This window comes from Paroedura picta, chromosome 8, assembly GCF_049243985.1.
Source record: "Paroedura picta isolate Pp20150507F chromosome 8, Ppicta_v3.0, whole genome shotgun sequence".
In the NCBI taxonomy this organism is placed as follows: domain Eukaryota; kingdom Metazoa; phylum Chordata; class Lepidosauria; order Squamata; family Gekkonidae; genus Paroedura; species Paroedura picta.
The window spans coordinates 1,331,792-1,352,802 of record NC_135376.1 but is presented as its reverse complement, the minus strand read 5'-3'; the positions used below and the strand labels follow the sequence as shown (position 1 = coordinate 1,352,802).

Sequence of the window (21,011 nt, the reverse complement as noted above, 5' to 3'; positions counted from 1 at the left end):
AGAACTAGTTTCCAGAATGCAGAGATTGGTTCAGCTGGAGAAAAAGGCTGCTTTGAGGACGGGCTGTACAGAGTTAGGCTCTGCTGAGTTTCCGCCCAGCTCCGGGCTCCACAATGAATCTGCCCTGAGGCAGGCGATTCATCAGCCCCGATCCGTGGGGGCTTCATTCGCTCTGTCTTCCAAACACGGGCTGTTCCTCTCTCCCTGCGCAGGGCTTGCAAGACGCCGTGGGCAGCCGCCTCCGGCTGGCCTTTGCAGCCAGAGCTCTGAAAGGGAGAGCCAGCCCTCTCTCTCCGCGCCCATTAAAAGGCCGCTATAAAACCCAGGACAGCAGAGTACATTTGAAAAACATGTTGGGACGCGCATCGTCATTGGGGGATTAATGGAAAACACATCTTTGGTGCGCTGTTTTCTAGGAAGCAGAACACTGGATCCGTCCCTGGAAAAAACAACAGCAGAGGGGCCAGGGTGGGGGTGGGGGAATTCTGAACTGGTTTTAACTCTGCGTCCAGAGGCAGATTTAGGATCAGCACAGGTTCATTCGGCGTAGGCTTCTGGGCATGCGCACTCTTCCAGATGCACTGAGCTAGGCCATGTTGATCTGAAGCAGCAGGTAGAACTGTAAGCCCAGGGGCGTCTTTAACCCCAACACAGTTTTGCTTTGGACATAAGCTTTTATGTGGATGTGCCCTTCATTATGCACATGAAAGCTTATGCAACATGGAAGCTTATTTCTTGTTGCTGTTGTCAGCCACTCAGTCTTGTCTGACTCTTGGCGATCCCATGGCACAGTTGCCGCCACAATCCCCGATCCCACATAACACTTGGTTGGTCTTAAAGGAGCCCCTGGACTCAAACTTTGTTCTCCTGCTTCGGACCAAGAGGGCGACCTACATCAATCTATCTGAAGAAAGCCTACACACTGTGAAATCGGTGGTTTTAAAGACCTTGGTTGATTCTGCACTTTTATTTCTTCTCTTTCGACTCCTGAGCAAGCAGCAGCCTCTCAGAATGAGGCAAATCTCTGCTGAGAGAAGTGTGGGATTCTGGAGCGGAGTCACTTTAAGACAGGGGGGAAGCCTTGCAGCTGGGAGACAGGAAGTCTTTGAACTGACGTGACAGTCCACACATCTGCACTAAGACTCCCCCTCCCTTAAATTTCTTTTCCCCACAGAGGACAGGGGCAGAGAGGAAATGGTGCCAGGCCCAAGTGTGGGCACGTTCCAGGTTCTGCTTGGCATGGGCAGCTCCCGTGCCCTGTGCCGTCTACATAATCAGCCAGTGAATGGGCAGGGCCCACCCAGCACCCTCCTTTTCACTGACCCTGACAGACCGCTGATGGGATGGGGTGCCCCTGCCGGGTGGGGGGCATCAAGGCAGCAGTTTTGTTCCCAGCTCTTTGTGCCACAGCAAACGGCTCGGCCGCATGACCTCCTGAAGGGCAAAGCACACGCGGGCCGGAGCCCTGACTCATTCCTCGTTCCCTGCCAAAGTAGTAGAGCTGGAGCAACCAAGCGACAGGAAGGCTTAAATTACAAGGGTGGGGGGGCAAGCCTCCCCACACTTTGGCTTGGGGAAGGACAGGCGAAAGGACCGCATCGGCCGAGAGGGAGCACTGCGGCCGGATGGTGACCAGCGTGCCTGATGCCAAGGTCAGAATGACCCGGAAGGCAGGACAGGAGCCAGGGGTCAACGGAGCCAGCAAGGCTCAGAGGAAAGGAGCTCTAGAGACAAAAGAAAGCCCCTCCTTCACTTGGAACGGACCACGGGATCACCTCTTCCTTCCACCTAAATTCACAGAATCAGCCCGTTTTGAAACCCCTAAAGCAGGAGAGCCAGCCACCTCCTGAGGACCCTGTTCCACCGAGAAACCACCCCTCAGAAGTTCTTCCCAATGCCCAGCCGGAAACTTTTTCAACCTGTTGTTTATGGCTTGGGGGGCACCAGAAAACATCTCTGCGGCAAGTTTATTGTTTTAGTAGCCTGCTCTTCCCTACTCGAAGGAGTCTCCAAGTGGTTTCCAATCGTCTTCCCTTTCCTCTCCCCACAACAGGCACCCTGTGTGGGAGGTGGGGCTGGGAGAGCTCTGAGAGAACTGTGACTGCCCCCAGCTGGCAGCCTGTGAAGGAGTAGGGAAGCAACCCAGATAGCCAGATGAGAGGGCACTGCTCTCCCTCCCCTACTTGAAGATGACCCTCTCATTCTTCCCTCTCCAGACTCAGCTGTAAACAGAGCCGGACGTGGTGCTTCGGCAGCCTGGAGAGGAGCCATCCACACGATGAGGTCATCCCTGGACGGCCCTCGGCGCCTCCAAGATGAGGATCTCTCTGGCATCTGAAGCTCCAGCTACGGCACCGGTGGGGTGGACATTCGCTCCCTGGCCTGTTCCAGGGCCCAGGACTGTTCCCTCCAGCAGAAAGGAGTCCAGATGTTCACACCGAGCCCTACGTGCTCAGCTCCTCCTCCGCTGGGAGACGACCGCGGTGGCGGAGTGTCCACAGTTCCGTCTCCTGCCCAGCCTCCATGACGCCTCCCAGCTGCTCTTGGGCTGCCTCCCAAGGACGCTTCCATTACAGCAGGTGAGGTGGCTTCATGGACCTGCACTCTGCACCGCGGAGCTGAGCCTTGGCAAAGAGCAGCAGCCCATAAATCTGAAGGAAGCATCGTGGGAGGAAGAAGAAGAAGAACCTGCTGGAGAGCCGAGCGGACCCTTTCCAAAATGCTGAAATCTAAACCTTTCCTTGGGAACCAGGCAAAGGGGAAACAGGATCTTCGTCTCCGAATATCTCCCCCTCTCCCTGCTGGCTCCTGTGGTCTTATCCACACCTGCCAAGACCCATCTTAACTGCTGGCATCTGTGGGGGAATCCGACAGGAGCAGGAGTGGGTGTTTAAGGGAATGGTTACGACCTTCTGTTTGATCATCCAGTTATTGAAAATTGGCTTCAGCTCCATAAAGGAGGCCAAGATCTGGTCTCTCTCCCTCTCCCTGTATTAAAGACAATGCTTTCTGCTATGTGTACATTTTTACCCAGAACAGAGCAAGCAGCCTACGCAGGGCTGTATTTCACGCCAGGTTTCCAGATAAGTTGGAGAACTAGGCTGGAAGTGAATTGTAGATACTTTTAAACTGTGTGGGTTAAAAATTAAGGGTCACTGAGAGATGGGCCAGATACGAGCTGACGCCAGAGGTTTGGGGAGGTCCTGCCAAGTGTATACCTGGGGGCTGAATGCTGGCCCACCAACTCCCCGCCATGTCAGAGGCTCCAGGGCTGGCCTGGAGTCTTTGGGGCGGTCCTGGACATGACGCTGAAGGAGGGGCATCATTGGGTTCATTCAGGCCTCTGAGCCAGCCCTACGAGGTAGGCCTTGAATAGCCGGTATAACCCTTTATTCTTCGCACGTCCCATCATTCTTCGGCCATCCAGGCCCCCCCCCCCCCCCGGGACTGCTCTTTGCTGTGCTGCAGCTCAATAAAAGTCCACGCAGCATCCTGCGTGGTTTGACGACTTTGCACGTTGCAAACATGCATGCTGCAGGAGAGAGAGAGTCTCGTGACACAAGCACGCCTGTATGCAACTGCTCAGCAAACAAGATCCTGCTATTTAGAAACACACATTTACAATATCGAAGCAAGTATACCGCGTGTAGCCTTGCATGGAGAAGATTAGGCACAGGCATTGCTCAGAGCTTGCAATGTGTTGCAGTTAAACAAATGGCACAAAGATTTCCCCATCTGGTGGGTCTCTGGGTCAAATGGACTAGATGGCCCCTGCATGGCCCCTCCCAACTCTAGGATTCTATGATCACGCTGGGCAAAGCAGACCTGTTTAGGGGCCGGGCCGTCATGTCCTTCCTCCCCCTGTCCCTACCCAGAGGACACGCCTGCCACCCCTCCTCCCTCCTGGCTGGAGAAAGGCCAAACGGAGGCTCCGTCTGCGGGCGGAAAAGACCCTGGAACAGGGCCAGGCCTCTCTGCAGCTGTGCTAAGGGGAGGGGGGCTCCATCTCCTTGAATGGTTGACATCTGGAAAAATACGAGCCCTTCTTGTCCCCTCACTGGTGCGGCCGGCCTCCTTCACCGGGCCTCCTCTTTGCTGAGCTCATCCACCTCTGACTGCCAGAGAGAGCCCGCCCTCCTCCGCGTGAAGACCCCGCATTTCCGAATTCATCTGGGTGGCTCTGAGCATGTGGCTACAACCGTCCCCCATGTTCCGGATCAGTCACTCAGCTTCTCTTCTTGGAGAAGGCTTTAAGCGTAATGATGGCCTCACGGGGAATGTCCATGCAGCAAAAGGGAAGGTGGGAGCACAGCCCAAGGAGGGTTCCAAAATGGTCAGCTCAGGGCCTTCACCAGGACCGGCACCAAGACAACATGGGAAGAACACAGGACTCCAGTCTAGACCCATCCCAAAAGCGCTGGATTCCCCATGTCACCTAGCTAGATTCGCCTCCCCTCCCCCCAAGTTCACAAAGATGGTGGTGGCTTCATTCCCTGGCAGATGGTGTTGCAAGGTAGACTGCCTTTCAGTATGGAGGCTCCAGTTGACCTTAACTACTAAGCATTCAGTGCATGACACCGGGAAAGCTCAGCCTGGAGAAGGTTGAGATGGGACAGGGTGGCTCTCTTGAAGTAGCTGATAGGGTGCCACTTGGAAGGGGGCAGGGAGGGCTCCTGTGGGCAGCAGAGGAGAGGGCCCACAGTAAAGGGTTTAAACTACATATGTGGACAATTATATCACCTAGATATCTCGGGGGGGGGGGGAATTCACAGAGAGCAGTTCAGCAGAAGAATGGGCTGCCTAAGGGAGCTCCCTCTCACTGGGGGTCTTCAAGCAGAAGCTGGACAGATATTTATATCTTGGGTGCTTGAGGCTGATCCTGCACTAAGCAGGGGGTGGGACTAGATGGCCTTCGTGGGACCCTTCCCATTCTAGGATTCTAGGAGTCTAGTTCAGCAGTGGAAGGGGCTGCCTAAGGAGGTGGGGAGCTCCCCCTCACTGGCCGTCTTCAAGCAGCGGCTGGACAGATCCTTCTCCTGGATGCTGGAGGCTGATCCTGCCCTGAGCAGGGGGTGGGACTAGATGGCCTGCATGGCCCCTTCCCACTCTAGGATTCTAGGAGTCTAGTTCAGCAGTGGAAGGGGCTGCCTCAGGAGGTGGGGAGCTCCCCCTCACTGGCTGTCTTCAAGCAGCGGCTGGACAGATCCTTCTCCTGGATGCTGGAGGCTGATCCTGCACTGAGCAGGGGGTGGGACTAGAAGGCCTGCATGGCCCCTTCCCACTCTAGGATTCTAGGAGTCTAGTTCAGCAGTGGAAGGGGCTGCCTAAGGAGGTGGGGAGCTCCCCCTCACTTGTGGTCTTCAGGCAGCGGCTGGACAGATCCTTCTCCTGGATGCTGGAGGCTGATCCTGCACTGAGCAGGGGGTGGACTAGAAGGCCTGCATGGCCCCTTCCCACTCTAGGATTCTAGGAGTCTAGTTCAGCAGGGGAAGGGGCTGCCTAAGGAGGTGGGGAGCTCCCCCTCACTGGCTGTCTTGAAGCAGCGGCTGGACAGACCCTTCTCCTGGATGATGGAGGCTGATCCTGCCCTGAGCAGGGGGTGGGACTAGATGGCCTCCATGGCACCTTCCCACTCTAGGATTCTAGGAGTCTAGTTCAGCAGTGGAAGGGGCTGCCTAAGGAGGTGGGGAGCTCCCCCTCACTGGCTGTCTTGAAGCAGCGGCTGGACAGACCCTTCTCCTGGATGATGGAGGCTGATCCTGCCCTGAGCAGGGGGTGGGACTAGATGGCCTCCATGGCCCCTTCCCACTCTAGGATTCTAGGAGTCTAGTTCAGCAGTGGAAGGGGCTGCCTAAGGAGGTGGGGAGCTCCCCCTCACTTGTGGTCTTCAGGCAGCGGCTGGACAGATCCTTCTCCTGGATGCTGGAGGCTGATCCTGCACTGAGCAGGGGGTGGACTAGAAGGCCTGCATGGCCCCTTCCCACTCTAGGATTCTAGGAGTCTAGTTCAGCAGTGGAAGGGGCTGCCTAAGGAGGTGGGGAGCTCCCCCTCACTGGCTGTCTTGAAGCAGCGGCTGGACAGACCCTTCTCCTGGATGATGGAGGCTGATCCTGCCCTGAGCAGGGGGTGGGACTAGATGGCCTCCATGGCACCTTCCCACTCTAGGATTCTAGGAGTCTAGTTCAGCAGTGGAAGGGGCTGCCTAAGGAGGTGGGGAGCTCCCCCTCACTGGCTGTCTTGAAGCAGCGGCTGGACAGATCCTTCTCCTGGATGCTGGAGGCTGATCCTGCACTGAGCAGGGGGTGGGACTGGATGGCCTGCATGGCCCCTTCCCACACTATAATATTATGATTTCTCTTATCTGTACAGATGTGGATGGAATGGATGCCCAAAAAGTCTTCAGTCTAGAGTCACCCAGTGATGAAATGCCTTGAGCTGGGAGTGCTGATCTCAAGGGCAGCCAACTCGGGTGACGCAAATTTCCTTCTGTTTATGTAGCCACTTTAAATTTGTGTATTTTCAGCTGACCTTCACTCTGGTACCTCAGCTAATTCTCATTTTTAAAGCAGCTGCTTGCAGCCTCTTCTGCAGAACATCATCCAGCTGGGATTAGGGTTAGTGGCTGGACTGCTACTTCCCCTGGATGCCTGAGGCTGATCCTGCCTTGACCAGGGGTGGGACTGGATGGCCTCTTTTGCCCCTTCCCACTCTAGGATTCTAGTAGTCTAGTTCAGCCGTGGAAGGGGCTGCCTAAGGAGGTGGGGAGCTCCCCCTCACTGGCCGTCTTCAAGCAGGGGCTGGACAGATCCTTCTCCTGGATGCTTGAGGCTGATCCTGCACTGAGCAGGGGGTGGGACTAGATGGCCTGCATGGCCCCTTCCCACTCTAGGATTCTAGGAGTCTAGTTCAGCCGTGGAAGGGGCTGCCTCAGGAGGTGGGGAGCTCCCCCTCACTGGCCGTCTTCAAGCAGCGGCTGGACAGATCCTTCTCCTGGATGCTTGAGGCTGATCCTGCACTGAGCAGGGGGTGGGACTAGATGGCCTGCATGGCCCCTTCCCACTCTAGGATTCTAGGAGTCTAGTTCAGCCGTGGAAGGGGCTGCCTAAGGAGGTGGGGAGCTCCCCCTCACTGGCCGTCTTCAAGCAGCGGCTGGACAGATCCTTCTCCTGGATGCTTGAGGCTGATCCTGCACTGAGCAGGGGGTGGGACTAGATGGCCTGCATGGCCCCTTCCCACTCTAGGATTCTAGGAGTCTAGTTCAGCCGTGGAAGGGGCTGCCTCAGGAGGTGGGGAGCTCCCCCTCACTGGCCGTCTTCAAGCAGCGGCTGGACAGATCCTTCTCCTGGATGCTGGAGGCTGATCCTGCACTGAGCAGGGGGTGGGACTAGATGGCCTGCATGGCCCCTTCCCACTCTAGGATTCTAGGAGTCTAGTTCAGCCGTGGAAGGGGCTGCCTAAGGAGGTGGGGAGCTCCCCCTCACTGGCCGTCTTCAAGCAGCGGCTGGACAGATCCTTCTCCTGGGTGCTGGAGGCTGGTCCTGCACTGAGCAGGGGGTGGGACTAGATGGCCTGGATGGCCCCTTCCCACTCTAGGATTCTCGGAGTCTAGTTCAGCAGTGGAAGGGGCTGTCTAAGGAGGTGGGGAGCTTCCCCTCACTGGTGGCCTTCAAGCAGCGGCTGGACAGATCCTTCTCCTGGATGCCTGAGGCTGATGCTGCCTTGAGCAGGGGGTGGGACTAGATGGCCTGCATGGCCCCTTCCCAATCTAGGATTCTAGGAGTCTAGTTCAGCAGTGGAAGGGGCAGCCTCAGGAGGAGGGGAGCTCCCCCTCACTGGCAGTCTTCAAGCAGCGGCTGGACAGATCCTTCTCCTGGATGCTTGAGGCTGATCCTGCACTGAGCAGGGGGTGGGACTGGATGGCCTCCATGGCCCCTTCCCACTCTGGGATTCTAGGAGTCTAGTTCAGCCGTGGAAGGGGCTGCCTAAGGAGGTGGGGAGCTCCCCCTCACTGGCCGTCTTCAAGCAGCGGCTGGACAGATCCTTCTCCTGGGTGCTTGAGGCTGATCCTGCACTGAGCAGGGGGTGGGACTGGATGGCCTGCATGGCCCCTTCCCACTCTAGGATTCTAGGAGTCTAGTTCAGCCGTGGAAGGGGCTGCCTAAGGAGGTGGGGGGCTCCCCCTCACTGGCCATCTTCAAGCAGCGGCTGGACAGATCCTTCTCCTGGATGCTGGAGGCTGATCCTGCGTTGAGCAGGGGGTGGGACTATACGGCCTGCATGGCCCCTTCCCACTCTAGGATTCTAGGAGTCTAGTTCAGCAGTGGAAGGGGCTGCCTGAGGAGGTGGGGAGCTCCCCCTCACTGGCCATCTTCAAGCAGCGGCTGGACAGATCCTTCTCCTGGATGCTTGAGGCTGATCCTGCACTGAGCAGGGGGTGGGACTAGATGGCCTGCATGGCCCCTTCCCACTCTAGGATTCTAGGAGTCTAGTTCAGCCGTGGAAGGGGCTGCCTAAGGAGGTGGGGGGCTCCCCCTCACTGGCCATCTTCAAGCAGCGGCTGGATAGATCCTTCTCCTGGATGCTGGAGGCTGATCCTGCGTTGAGCAGGGGGTGGGACTATACGGCCTGCATGGCCCCTTCCCACTCTAGGATTCTAGGAGTCTAGTTCAGCAGTGGAAGGGGCTGCCTGAGGAGGTGGGGAGCTCCCCCTCACTGGCCATCTTCAAGCAGCGGCTGGACAGATCCTTCTCCTGGATGCTTGAGGCTGATCCTGCACTGAGCAGGGGGTGGGACTAGATGGCCTGCATGGCCCCTTCCCACTCTAGGATTCTAGGAGTCTAGTTCAGCCGTGGAAGGGGCTGCCTAAGGAGGTGAGGGGCTCCCCCTCACTGGCCATCTTCAAGCAGCGGCTGGACAGATCCTTCTCCTGGATGCTGGAGGCTGATCCTGCGTTGAGCAGGGGGTGGGACTATACGGCCTGCATGGCCCCTTCCCACTCTAGGATTCTAGGAGTCTAGTTCAGCAGTGGAAGGGGCTGCCTGAGGAGTTGGGGAGCTCCCCCTCACTGGCCATCTTCAAGCAGCGGCTGGACAGATCCTTCTCCTGGATGCTTGAGGCTGATCCTGCACTGAGCAGGGGGTGGGACTAGATGGCCTGCATGGCCCCTTCCCACTCTAGGATTCTAGGAGTCTAGTTCAGCAGTGGAATGGGCTGCCTAAGGAGGTGGGGGGCTCCCCCTCACTGGCTGGACAGATCCTTCTCCTGGATGCTGGAGGCTGATCCTGCACTGAGCAGGGGGTGGGACTAGATGGCCTGCATGGCCCCTTCCCACTCTAGGATTCTAGGAGTCTAGTTCAGCAGTGGAATGGGCTGCCTAAGGAGGTGGGGGGCTCCCCCTCACTGGCTGGACAGATCCTTCTCCTGGATGCTGGAGGCTGATCCTGCACTGAGCAAGGGGGTGGGACTAGATGGCCTGCATGGCCCCTTCCTACTCTAGGATTCTAGGAGTCTAGTTCAGCAGTGGAATGGGCTGCCTAAGGAGGTGGGGAGCTCCCCCTCACTGACCGTCTTCAAGCAGAGGCTGGACAGATCCTTCTCCTGGATGCTTGAGGCTGATCCTGCATTGAGCAGGGGGTGGGACTAGATGGCCTGCATGGCCCCTTCCCACTCTAGGATTCTAGGAGTCTAGTTCAGCAGTGGAAGGGGCTGCCTAAGGAGGTGGGGAGCTCCCCCTCACTGGCCGTCTTCAAGCAGCGGCTGGACAGATCCTTCTCCTGGATGCTTGAGGCTGATCCTGCATTGAGCAGGGGGTGGGACTAGATGGCCTGCATGGCCCCTTCCCACTCTAGGATTCTAGGAGTCTAGTTCAGCAGTGGAATGGGCTGCCTAAGGAGGTGGGGAGCTCCCCCTCACTGACCGTCTTCAAGCAGCGGCTGGACAGATCCTTCTCCTGGATGCTTCAGGCTGATCCTGCACTGAGCAGGGGGTGGGACTAGATGGCCTGCATGGCCCCTTCCCACTCTAGGATTCTAGGAGTCTAGTTCAGCCGTGGAAGGGGCTGCCTGAGGAGGTGGGGAGCTCCCCCTCACTGGCCGTCTTCAAGCAGCAGCTGGACAGATCCTTCTCCTGGATGCTGGAGGCTGATCCTGCATTGAGCAGGGGGTGGGACTAGATGGCCTGCATGGCCCCTTCCCACTGGGATTCTACGAGTCTAGTTCAGCAGTGGAAGGGGCTGCCTCAGGAGGTGGGGAGCTCCCCCTCACTGGCCGTCTCCAAGCAGCGGCTGGACAGGTCCTTCTCCTGGATGCTGGAGGCTGATCCTGCACTGAGCAGGAGGTGGGACTGGATGGCCTGCATGGCCCCTTCCCACTCTAGGATTCTAGGAGTCTAGTTCAGCAGGGGAATGGGCTGCCTCAGGAGGTGGGGAGCTCCCCCTCACTGGCCGTCTCCAAGCAGCGGCTGGACAGGTCCTTCTCCTGGATACTGGAGGCTGATCCTGCACTGAGCAGGGGGTGGGACTAGATGGCCTGCATGGCCCCTTCCCACTCTAGGATTCTAGGAGTCTAGTTCAGCAGTGGGAGGGGCTGATTAAGGAGGTGGGGAGCTCCCCCTCACTGGGGGTCTTCAAGCAGCGGCTGGACAGATCCTTCTCCTGGATGCTGGAGGCTGATCCTGCACTGAGCAGGGGGTGGGACTAGATGGCCTGCATGGCCCCTTCCCACTCTAGGATTCTAGGAGTCTAGTTCAGCCGTGGAATGGGCTGCCTCAGGAGGTGGGGAGCTCCCCCTCACTGGGGGTCTCCAAGCAGCGGCTGGACAGGTCCTTCTCCTGGATGCTGGAGGCTGATCCTGCACTGAGCAGGGGGTGGGACTAGATAGCCTGCATGGATCCTTCCCTTTCTATGTTTCTTGGTTTCAAAATGGCCCCGTGGCCTTGGCTTGCACTTGGCCAGCAGCACAGCATGCAGAGGATGGGATGCCAGTCCCGCCTGGTGCCAGTGATTATCCAGGTGCCAAAAGCATTCCTGGGGTGGTTTGATGCCTCCTCCTTGGGTGGTGCCCAGAAGGCCTGTGGGAGGTTTGGTTGGAGAACAGATCCTGACCCTGTGCATTAATAAATGCACATTTCTCTGTTGCTATGCCTATCTAATCACAGATGCATAATGTCTTTTGAACGCTACCCCTTATGGAATCACCAGTCTTGATTATTTTAAAAAATTCATTTTGTTTCTGATTTTTTTGGGGGGTGGGGACTTAAAAGAGGTATGCTTTGTCCTACAACATTGGGGGGGGGTTATTTCTGACATCACCTGTCTGTCTATTTGTTGCTCCCGGATGTTAGGCATTTTTAAAAAGACGTTCCTGTCCCCAGGAACAAGGGAGAGGGAGGCAGGGCAAGGGCAAGGGCGGGACGAGGCAGGTTCCTTTAGCCCATTTTGCCCACCATGACTTCCCTCCGCTGGTGGCCTGCTGGTTGCTCTCCATTAGCTAGCGCCACATAGGTTGGTTTATCCAGTTTTTAGGATACCCGAAATAGCGCTTTAAAATGGAGGATGCAGTCGGCCGGTTACTGCCTGGACGATGCATGTTGGCGACGTCATATGGAGGGGCTGGAATGTAACGACGACAAAAGGGAAGCATTTCACTACATTTAAAGGGTGCAGAAATGCCCTTGGTTTTAATGTCTCACTTTTCACTGCCCAATGGAGCCTCAAAACAGTTTACAATCCCCTTCCTTTCTTCTTCCCATAACAGACTCTCTGACGCAGGTGAGGCCGAGAGAGGCCTGATGTTACTGCTGGGTCAGAACAGCTCCTTCAGTGCTGGGATTTTCCCAAGATTGCCCAGCTGGCTGCATGTCGGGGAGCGGGCAATCAAACCCGGCTCGCAAGATGAGCAGCTGCCACTCCCAACCACTTTATAAGGGTGTGCAACTTTCCAAGTTCATCTGAACGCTTTATTAGCCTGCTCGTTACAAAAAAGGTAAAAAGGCAAGAAAGTTTAAAAAGAGAGATGACTTCAGCAGAATCCATTGCACCCAAAATTCCTGAATTCTAGGGTGGGGCCTTGTGGTCTCTTGGCATTACAACTGCTCTCCGGATTACAGCAGTCGGTAACCCCCTGGAAAACAGATCTGATTTGGCGAGTCAACTCTGAAGCATTAGGCATTGCTGAAGCCCCCCCCCCTCCTTCCCAAATCCCACCTCCCCAGCCTCCACACCTGGGTTGCCAGGTATTTCCCCACCTGGAGCTGGCTACTGAGCAGGGCTGAATGCAGATGCTGACTCGCTCTCCAGAATTTCACACTGAACGAGTCTGAGGTCCCGGCCAATCCCAGCCAGTCACATTCCTCTCGGCTCCCCTCCAAAGCCAAAGCTCGATCCGTAATTTAAATTCCGACCATTCCAAACAATGTGGAACGGACTCTTTCAGCCTGCGAGGGGAACTCCCTCAAATCACATCAGCCACAAAACTGCTCTGCCAAACCGTCATCTCTGCTCATTCGCAGCCCTGCTCAAAAAGGTGTCTTGTGTATCTTCGCCCTCGATGTCCTTTAATTAAGGGGCAGAAAATATTTGACGGGTTCTCCTTCAAAGCATCTGCTGAAGCTCACAGGACACAGACGGCGGGCGCTGGATTCGCCCTGGCAGCCCTCCACAGGCCGAGGATCCCCGGGATGGAAACCAGGAATCCCGACATGTAAACAGCCTTGTAATTAATTGCCACAGGCCCTGACGTTAATTACAGCAGCCCCTTTCCCCCCCCCCCATTAGGAGCTTTCTCCCCTCCTCCTTGGGATTGGGGAGGGTGCCAGGAATTCGCTCGGCTCCTGATTCCAAGTGAGGGGGACAACGCAGGCCGTCACGTTCCAAACCGGCAATTACACAACCCGACCCTTTCCCAGTGCAGCTACTAACACCCAGATGTACGCTCTGTGCCGCGGATCTGTTCCTCGTCAACGTGGCTGGGATGGCCGACATAATGCAAAGACTCAGCTGGCCATTTTGGTGCAGTGGTTAGGAGTGCGGACTTCTAATCTGGCATTGCCAGGTTCGATTCTGCACTCCCCCACATGCAACCAGCTGGGTGACCTTGGGCTCGCCACGGCACTGATAAAACTGTTCTGACCGGGCAGTGATATCAGGGCTCTCTCAGGCTCACCCACCCCACAGGGCATATGTTGTGGGGAGAGGAATGGGAAGAGGATTTATTGCGTTCCTTTTCTTCGGCTTGTTGCTTCGTAGGATCAGCGGGTCTTTTTTTTGGACCCGCCTGGGGGTTGGCAACCACACCGAATGGGAGGGCCTGGCTGAGCATGCAATGGCTCCACCTTGCATCTTTGCACTGTAACCGCCTGTCACGTTCACAAAGGGACCCAAAGAGTCACAGAGTTGGCAGGGACCCTCCAGGCCATCGAGCCTGACCCGCTGCTCCGTGCGGGATCAGACCAGGATCTTTGTCCACCCCAAAAAATCCACTTGTGAATCCCTTTTTTGCCATTCAGTCATAGCTGAGACAAGAGATTAACAGAGACGGTTTCCCACCGCCTGCCTCTGCATGGCGACCCTGGACAACTTCCTTGGGGGTCTCTCATCCAAGTCCTAACCAGGGATGACCCTGCTGAGCTTCTGAGATCTGATGGGATCAGACCAACGTGGTCCAGCCAGGTCAGGGCAGACATTCAGGGATGGCTCCTCACCACCTGCCCCTCCCTGGCACCCTGGGCTTCCCTGCTGGTCTCCCATCCAAGTCCTAACCAGGGATGACCCTGCTTAGCTTCCAGGATCTGGCATGGATGGGCCGTCCATGGCCATAGGACACCCACGGGGCAATAACAGCGGCTACAGCCCGTGACGCCACAAGAGCAACTGCAGAAGTCAACAATATAACTTGTGAGTACGGTTTGCCAGGCTCCGAGTGCAAGTCTTCTGCCCTCCCCAAGCATCCCACAGCCTGGGAGAAGGGGGCGGGGTCGCAGACGGCACTCCCCAGGGCATTTTAAGGGCCTCCACATTTGGACGGGCACCAGAAAGCAGCTCAGCTTCTCTGCAGAGGAGTCCGGGAAACATGGGAAGGGGAGGGGCATCTGAGCGTGGCTTGTGCTTGTTGGGGCAGAGGGAAAATCTTCTGAGGGAAGGGCCTTTCGCCCCCCTTGGCTGCTGGCCCCACAGGAAGAAAGAGCATTTTTAAGAAAGAGCATGCCCTTTTCCCCACTGACGTCTCTGGTCCCTTGGCCAAGGTCCCGAGCAGCAAGAGCCCCAGTTGCCCTGGGATTCGCATTCGATAAACAGAGAGTCGCCTTTCCCGAGAGTCAGCGGCGTTCCCTCGAAACAAGCCGAGGTTTCCCGCGGCCCAGTCCTGCCCGCCCGCCTCCCGGCTCTGCTTGCTTTGGACTCCGCAGGCAGCTTGGCAAGACATGAGACAAGCCCCAGCCTGTGACCGCAGCTACCGTCTCGCTCTGGAGCTCCGAGACCCTCTGCAGGCAGCCCGGCCCGCCTCAGTGAGCTCATCTGGCGCGGCTCCGGGCAGGCCTGGAAGGGCACCGGGGCAGCCAGGCCTCCATCTGAGCCGTCGGCGGGCACTGCCCCCTGGCAACACGCAGCCGTTCCATGGCCCGCCCTCTGCTCTCTGCAAGCTCAAAGGTCTCGCCTTCCTCGCCTGGCAGCAGGGAACCGGCTACCGACTGGCACTGGCAGCGAGGGGACCAGGCCTGGCCTTCGGAGTCGGGAGGTTCCCACTGGAAGCAGAACAGCAGGACGTGCTCCCTTCCCAAAGCTCCGTCTCACTCGTGTTCAAAGACGTCTTGGCAGGAAACGGTGCCCTGGGAGGACCGCCAATTGAAAGCAAAAGCTGGCCTCTCTGCTTGTCCTTCTCATCTCTCAGGGACCGAGAAGGTTCGGGGGCAGAGATGCCGGAAGGGCCTCTCCGGTCTCTCTCATGCTTTATCGTGCACATCTAAACCTGGCCGGTGTGTGACAGAAACCCGCAGGGAGACCAGCCATCTCCAGCCCCTTCCGCCTGGGCTTGCCCGGAGGACAACACCTGGGCACAGGTCTTCCCCGAATGGGGGGCGCCCGTGTTGTCTGGAAGGGACGACGTGTGGCTTTTCAGCTTCAGTGTCCGTGAGCCAGAACCCGCCACATCAAGGTTTCATTGCAGCAAGTTCATGATTTCTGTCAAGTCACAGTTGACTTAGGGAAGGGTTTGAAGGCAAGAGATGTTCAGAGGAGGTTGGCCGCTGCCCGCCTGGCCTCCCAGCCAGTATTGACCAAGATGTGATGAGGTTGGCCAAGACCCACAGGGGAGGTTTGCATGGTGCCCTGTGTTTCCATGAGGGGCCACCCCCCCCCCCGAGTGCTAACTGGGATCAACCCTGCTTGGCTTCTGAGATCTCATAATCATCAGAAAGGCCAAAGCTGAGAGTGAGCTAAGATTGGCCAGGGAAGCCCACTGTAACAAGAAAAGATTTTCCAGTTATGTGAGGAGCAAACGTAAAGTAAAGGAGGCAATAGGCCCGCTGTTGGGTGCGGATGGACAAACTCTAATGAAAGATGCAGAGAAAGCAGAAAGGCTTAGTGCCTATTTTACATCTGTTTTTTTCCCAAAGGTCAAAGGGTTTAGGCACATCTAGAGATGGCCGTAGCCAAAGGATAGTGTCTGGGTGGCAGGTTAACATGGATAGAGAGGTGGTCGAGAGGCATTTAGCTGCACTGAATGAGTTCAAAAAAACTGGAGCTGAATTTTGTTTTGTTTCTATATGCACAGCAGCAGGGAACAAGAGCTGCTGACTATCTCAGGAGTGCCCCAATTTCAAGACACGAGAAGGGGTTACAAGTCACCACTTTGGAGAAATTATGCAGGCTCAGTTCCTCCCCGGCCACACAGTTTCTCAACGGCATCTTTCCTGCCTTCTGGGACGCAGGGAGACAGGTGTGTGGACCCTTCTTACCCAAGACCTTCTTACCCAACTAGTCACACCCCCAGGCAGCCTATTCCACTGCTGAACTAGACTCCTAGAATCCTAGAGTGGGAAGGGGCAAAAGAGGCCATCTAGTCCCACCCCCTGCTCAGTGCAGGATCAGCCTCAAGCATCCAGGAGAAGGATCTGTCCAGCCAGTGAGGGGAAGCTCCCCACCTCCTTAGGCAGCCCCTTCCCCTGCTGAACTAGACTCCTAGAATCCTAGAGTGGGAAGGGGCAAAAGAGGCCATCTAGTCCCACCCCCTGCTCAGTGCAGGATCAGCCTCAAGCATCCAGGAGAAGGATCTGTCCAGCCAGTGAGGGGAAGCTCCCCACCTCCTTAGGCAGCCCCTTCCCCTGCTGAACTAGACTCCTAGAATCCTAGAGTGGGAAGGGGCAAAAGAGGCCATCTAGTCCCACCCCCTGCTCAGTGCAGGATCAGCCTCAAGCACCCAGGAGGAGGATCTGTCCAGCCGCTGCCTGAAGACGGCCAGTGAGGGGGAGCTCGCCACCTCCTGAGGCAGCCCATTCCATTGCTGAACTAGACTCCTAGAATCCTAGTGGGAAGGGTCCATGAAGGCCATCTAGTCCCACCCCCTGCTCAGTGCAGGATCAGCCTCAAGCATCCAGGAGAAGAATCTGTCCAGCTGCCTCTTGAAGACCGCCAGTGAGGGGAAGCTCCCCACCTCCTTAGGCAGCCCCTTCCCCTGCTGAACTAGACTCCTAGAATCCTAGAGTGGGAAGGGGCAAAAGAGGCCATCTAGTCCCACCCCCTGCTCAGTGCAGGATCAGCCTCAAGCATCCAGGAGAAGGATCTGTCCAGCCAGTGAGGGGAAGCTCCCCACCTCCTTAGGCAGCCCCTTCCCCTGCTGAACTAGACTCCTAGAATCCTAGAGTGGGAAGGGGCAAAAGAGGCCATATAGTCCCACCCCCTGCTCAGTGCAGGATCAGCCTCAAGCATCCAGGAGAAGGATCTGTCCAGCCGCTGCTTGAAGACGGCCAGTGAGGGGGAGCTCCCCACTGCCTGATGCAGCCCATTCCATTGCTGAACTAGACTCCTAGAATCCTAGAGTGGGAAGGGGCCATGCAGGCCATCTAGTCCCACTCCCTGCTCAGTGCAGGATCAGCCTCAAGCACCCAGGAGAAGAATCTGTCCAGCCAGTGAGGGGGAGCTCCCCACATCCTTAGGCAGCCCCTTCCCCTGCTGAACTAGACTCCTAGAATCCTAGAGTGGGAAGGGGCAAAAGAGGCCATCTAGTCCCACCCCCTGCTCAGTTCAGGATCAGCCTTAAGCACTCAGGAGAAGGATCTGTCCAGCCGCTGCTTGAAGACGGCCAGTGAGGAGGAGCTCCCCACCTCCTTAGGCAGCCCCTTCCTCTGCTGAACTAGACTCCTAGAACCCTAGAGTGGGAAGGGTCCATGCAGGCCATCTAGTCCCACCCCCTGCTCAGTTCAGGATCAGCCTCAAGCACCCAGGAGAAGGATCTGTCCAGCCCCTGCTTGAAGACCGCCAGTGAGGGGGAGCTCCCCACCTCCTTAGGCAGCCCCTTCCACTGCTGAACTAGACTCCTAGAACCCTAGAGTGGGAAGGGGCCATGCAGGCCATCTAGTCCCACCCCCTGCTCAGTTCAGGATCAGCCTCAAGCACCCAGGAGAAGGATCTGTCCAGCCGCTGCTTGAAGACGGCCAGTGAGGGGGAGCTCCCCACCTCCTTAGGCAGCCCCTTCCTCTGCTGAACTAGACCCATAGAATCCTAGAGTGGGAAGGGGCAACAGAGGCCATCTAGTCTCAGCTCCTGCTCTGTTTCTAAACGGAGCTTTTTGACACTGCCAAAGTTTTCCCCTAAAGAAAAGTTCCTTTTCTTCATTATTCTGATTTATCCCTGTGAGGTTCCTCCCCCTTCAACCCGGCTACTGCTGGCGCACTCTGGATGATTCCGGATTCCTTTGCTGTGTTTAGACTACTCCAATTTGGGTTTCACACCTCGGGGGAGAGGGAAGGCCGGCCTTTCTGGGGGGAGAAGCCGCTGGTTCTTCAGCCGCCTTCCGGCAGTGAATGAGGTAAGGGGAGCGGAGTGGCGACCTGCACACAAGTCCATAGAGTGGAAGGAATGAAAAGCATCTCCTCGGAGGACTCATGACAACAGCGGCTGGGATGACTCAAGGGCCGGCCTGGCCTCACTCTGACACCAAACCCAGCAGGACCAAAGTCAGGACCCAAAAGGGCACCGAGGCCTGTCCGTGCAACTCGCCATTTGTGTTCAAGGTTTGCAATCCACTGTGCGGATGTTTAAAAAGCTGTTTTGGCAGCGGCTGCCACAGTGGCTGGGGAGGGGAGGGGAGGGGAGGGGTGGGGGAAGGCCCGCTTTGACATTGCTCCCCCTGCTTTGGGGGTTTCAGAAGGCAAAGGGAAATCCTGCCCACAAACAGCCCCTTTTTTGGTGGTCCTCACCCCTCCTGGACCTCCCCCACCCCTCCCTGGAACCAGGAAGAGCACCCCAACAGGTTGACATCCACACACCAGGGGGGAGGGGGGTGTAATGCTCTTGGTTTGGGGCGAAACTCTTAGGGTTTGAGGCTGGTTTTCTTCTTTACCATAGAGTTCCCACCAAGGCCCCCCCCCCGATGTTTCCAATGTGCCAATAACAACCTCCAAGACGCCTGGGCAGTAATGGGGGGCAAACACAGAGCAAACACTGAGGGGCTTTTCACTGGTGAGAAAAACTGGCCTTGGGCTCCTGCAGAGCAGCCCGGCTGTGAGAGCTCCGCGGGCTTGGCCAGGAGGAAACCTGTCTGCATGGACCGAACATCACCGCAGGCCTGGGAGCAATTAGGGTGCCGCAGGGAGAGTCTCACACGCACGATTCAGACAGGAGCGATCCAACACACTAAGGCAGACCCCGGACCCCGATGACACCCGGAGACCCTGGCCTCTGACACCCACAAGCATCAAGAAAGGAGGGGGCCAGGGGCAGAGAGGGCAGGAACACAACAAGCAGGGTGGTGCTTCTCCCCAGGCCATCCAGTCCCACCCCCTGCTCAGTGCAGGATCAGCCTCAAGCATCCAGGAGAAGGATCTGTCCAGCCGCTGCTTGAAGATGGCCAGTGAGGGGGAGCTCCCCAACTCCTGAGGCAGCCCCTTCCACGGCTGAACTAGACTCCTAGAATCCTAGAGGGGGAAGGGGCCATGCAGGCCATCCAGTCCCACCCCCTGCTCAGTGCAGGATCAGCCTCCAGCATCCAGGAGAAGGATCTGTCCAGCTGCTGCTTGAAGACGGCCAGTGAGGGGGAGCCCCCTACCTCCTTAGGCAGCCCCTTCCCCTGCTGAACTAGACTCCTAGAATCCTAGAGTGGGAAGGGGCCATGAAGGCCATCCAGTCCCACCCCCTGCTCAGTGCAGGACTAGCCTCAAGCATCCAGGAGAAGGATCTGTCCAGCTGCTGCTTGAAGACGGCCAGTGAGGGGGAGCCCCCTACCTCCTTAGGCAGCCCCTTCCCCTGCTGAACTAGACTCCTAGAATCCTAGAGTGGGAAGGGGCCATGAAGGCCATCCAGTCCCACCCCCTGCTCAGTGCAGGACTAGCCTCAAGCATCCAGGAGAAGGATCTGTCCAGCTGCTGCTTGAAGACGGCCAGTGAGGGAGAGCTCCCCACCTCCTTAGGCAGCCCCTTCCCCTGCTGAACTAGACTCCTAGAATCCTAGAGTGGGAAGGGGCCATGAAGGCCATCCAGTCCCACCCCCTGCTCAGTGCAGGACTAGCCTCAAGCATCCAGGAGAAGGATCTGTCCAGCCGCTGCTTGAAGACAGCCAGTGAGGGGAAGCTCCCCACCTACTTAGGCAGCCCCTTCCCCTGCTGAACTAGACTCCTAGAATCCTAGAGGAGGAAGGGGCCATGCAGGCCATCCAGTCCCACCCCCTGCTCAGTGCAGGATCAGCCTCCAGCATCCAGGAGAAGGATCTGTCCAGCCACTGCTTGAAGACGGCCAGGGAGAGAGAGCTCACCACCTCCTTAGACAGCCCATCCCACTGCTGAATTACTCTAACTGGGAAACAACCCCCCCCCCCCCGCCCCGGCTATCTATCTGATATCATTCTCCATGTAGCTTTAACCCATTACTGTGGGTCCTGTCCTCTGCTGCCCACAGGAGCCTCTCCCTGCCCTCCTCTGAGTGCCATTCCTTTCAAATCCTTCAAGAGAGCCCTCCTGTCCCTTGTTAGCCTCCTCTTCTCCAGGCTGAACTTCCCCAAGTCCCTCAGCCTTCCCCCCTAGGGCTTGGTCCCCAGGCCCTGGATCCTCCTCGTCGCTCTCCTCGGACCCCCCCTCTGGAGTTGGCAACCCCACATGGTGCGGCATCTGTGCCTTTTACACGGTGCATCCCCCCCCCCTGCTTTTCACTCTGCATTCTGCCCAGGCTGGCTTGCAGAACCTCCTGATGACCCCACCAGTTCCCAGAGAAGCCCCGGGCTCCCTGGGGAGGGGCAGGCCGGATCCGGCCACTGTTTGGCTGTTTCCCCGCGGCTGGCAGGGCCACACAGACCGCCTGTGGCTGCGGCTCCAAGCACGGCCGCTTTGCAGAGGCTTGTTTACACCAGCCCAGCGAAGCCTGGAGCCCGGCTGAGTCACGCCATCCCGTCATGCTTCTCTTTGGCCAGGTCTCCCCCCACCACGGGGAGTGCAGTCATGCTATCTCACTGGGCAGTTCACTCCCCGGGAATAGAGCAAGCCCCTCCCCAGCCGGGGAAGCAGAGCCTCTCCCAGAGAGATGCAGCTTCAGGACAAGGGGCTGGGACTGCTGGGCTGGACAGGGCTTTAAACGCCCCTCTGGATGAAGGAGCCAGCCAGCGAGGGGCCGCGGGTAAGAGCAGCGGCCTCTGATCTGGGCAAGCCGGGGTTTGATTCCGCGTTTTTTCCTCCTGGGTGGCCTTGGGCTTGTCACAGTTCTCTCAGAGCTGTTCTCACAGAGCAGTTCTCTCTCAGCACCCACCTCCCTCGCAGGGTGTCCCTTTGTGGGGAGAGGAAGGGAAGACAATTGGAAGCTGCTTTGGGACTCCTTTG

The 21,011-nt window shown here is 57.4% G+C and overlaps 1 protein-coding gene across 1 annotated transcript in view; it reads right to left on the bottom strand.

Annotated features, from left to right (window-relative positions):
- P3H2 (prolyl 3-hydroxylase 2) overlaps window positions 1-21,011 on the bottom strand; it is a 68,627-nt gene that overhangs the window by 32,589 nt on the left and 15,027 nt on the right. The window lies entirely within an intron of this gene.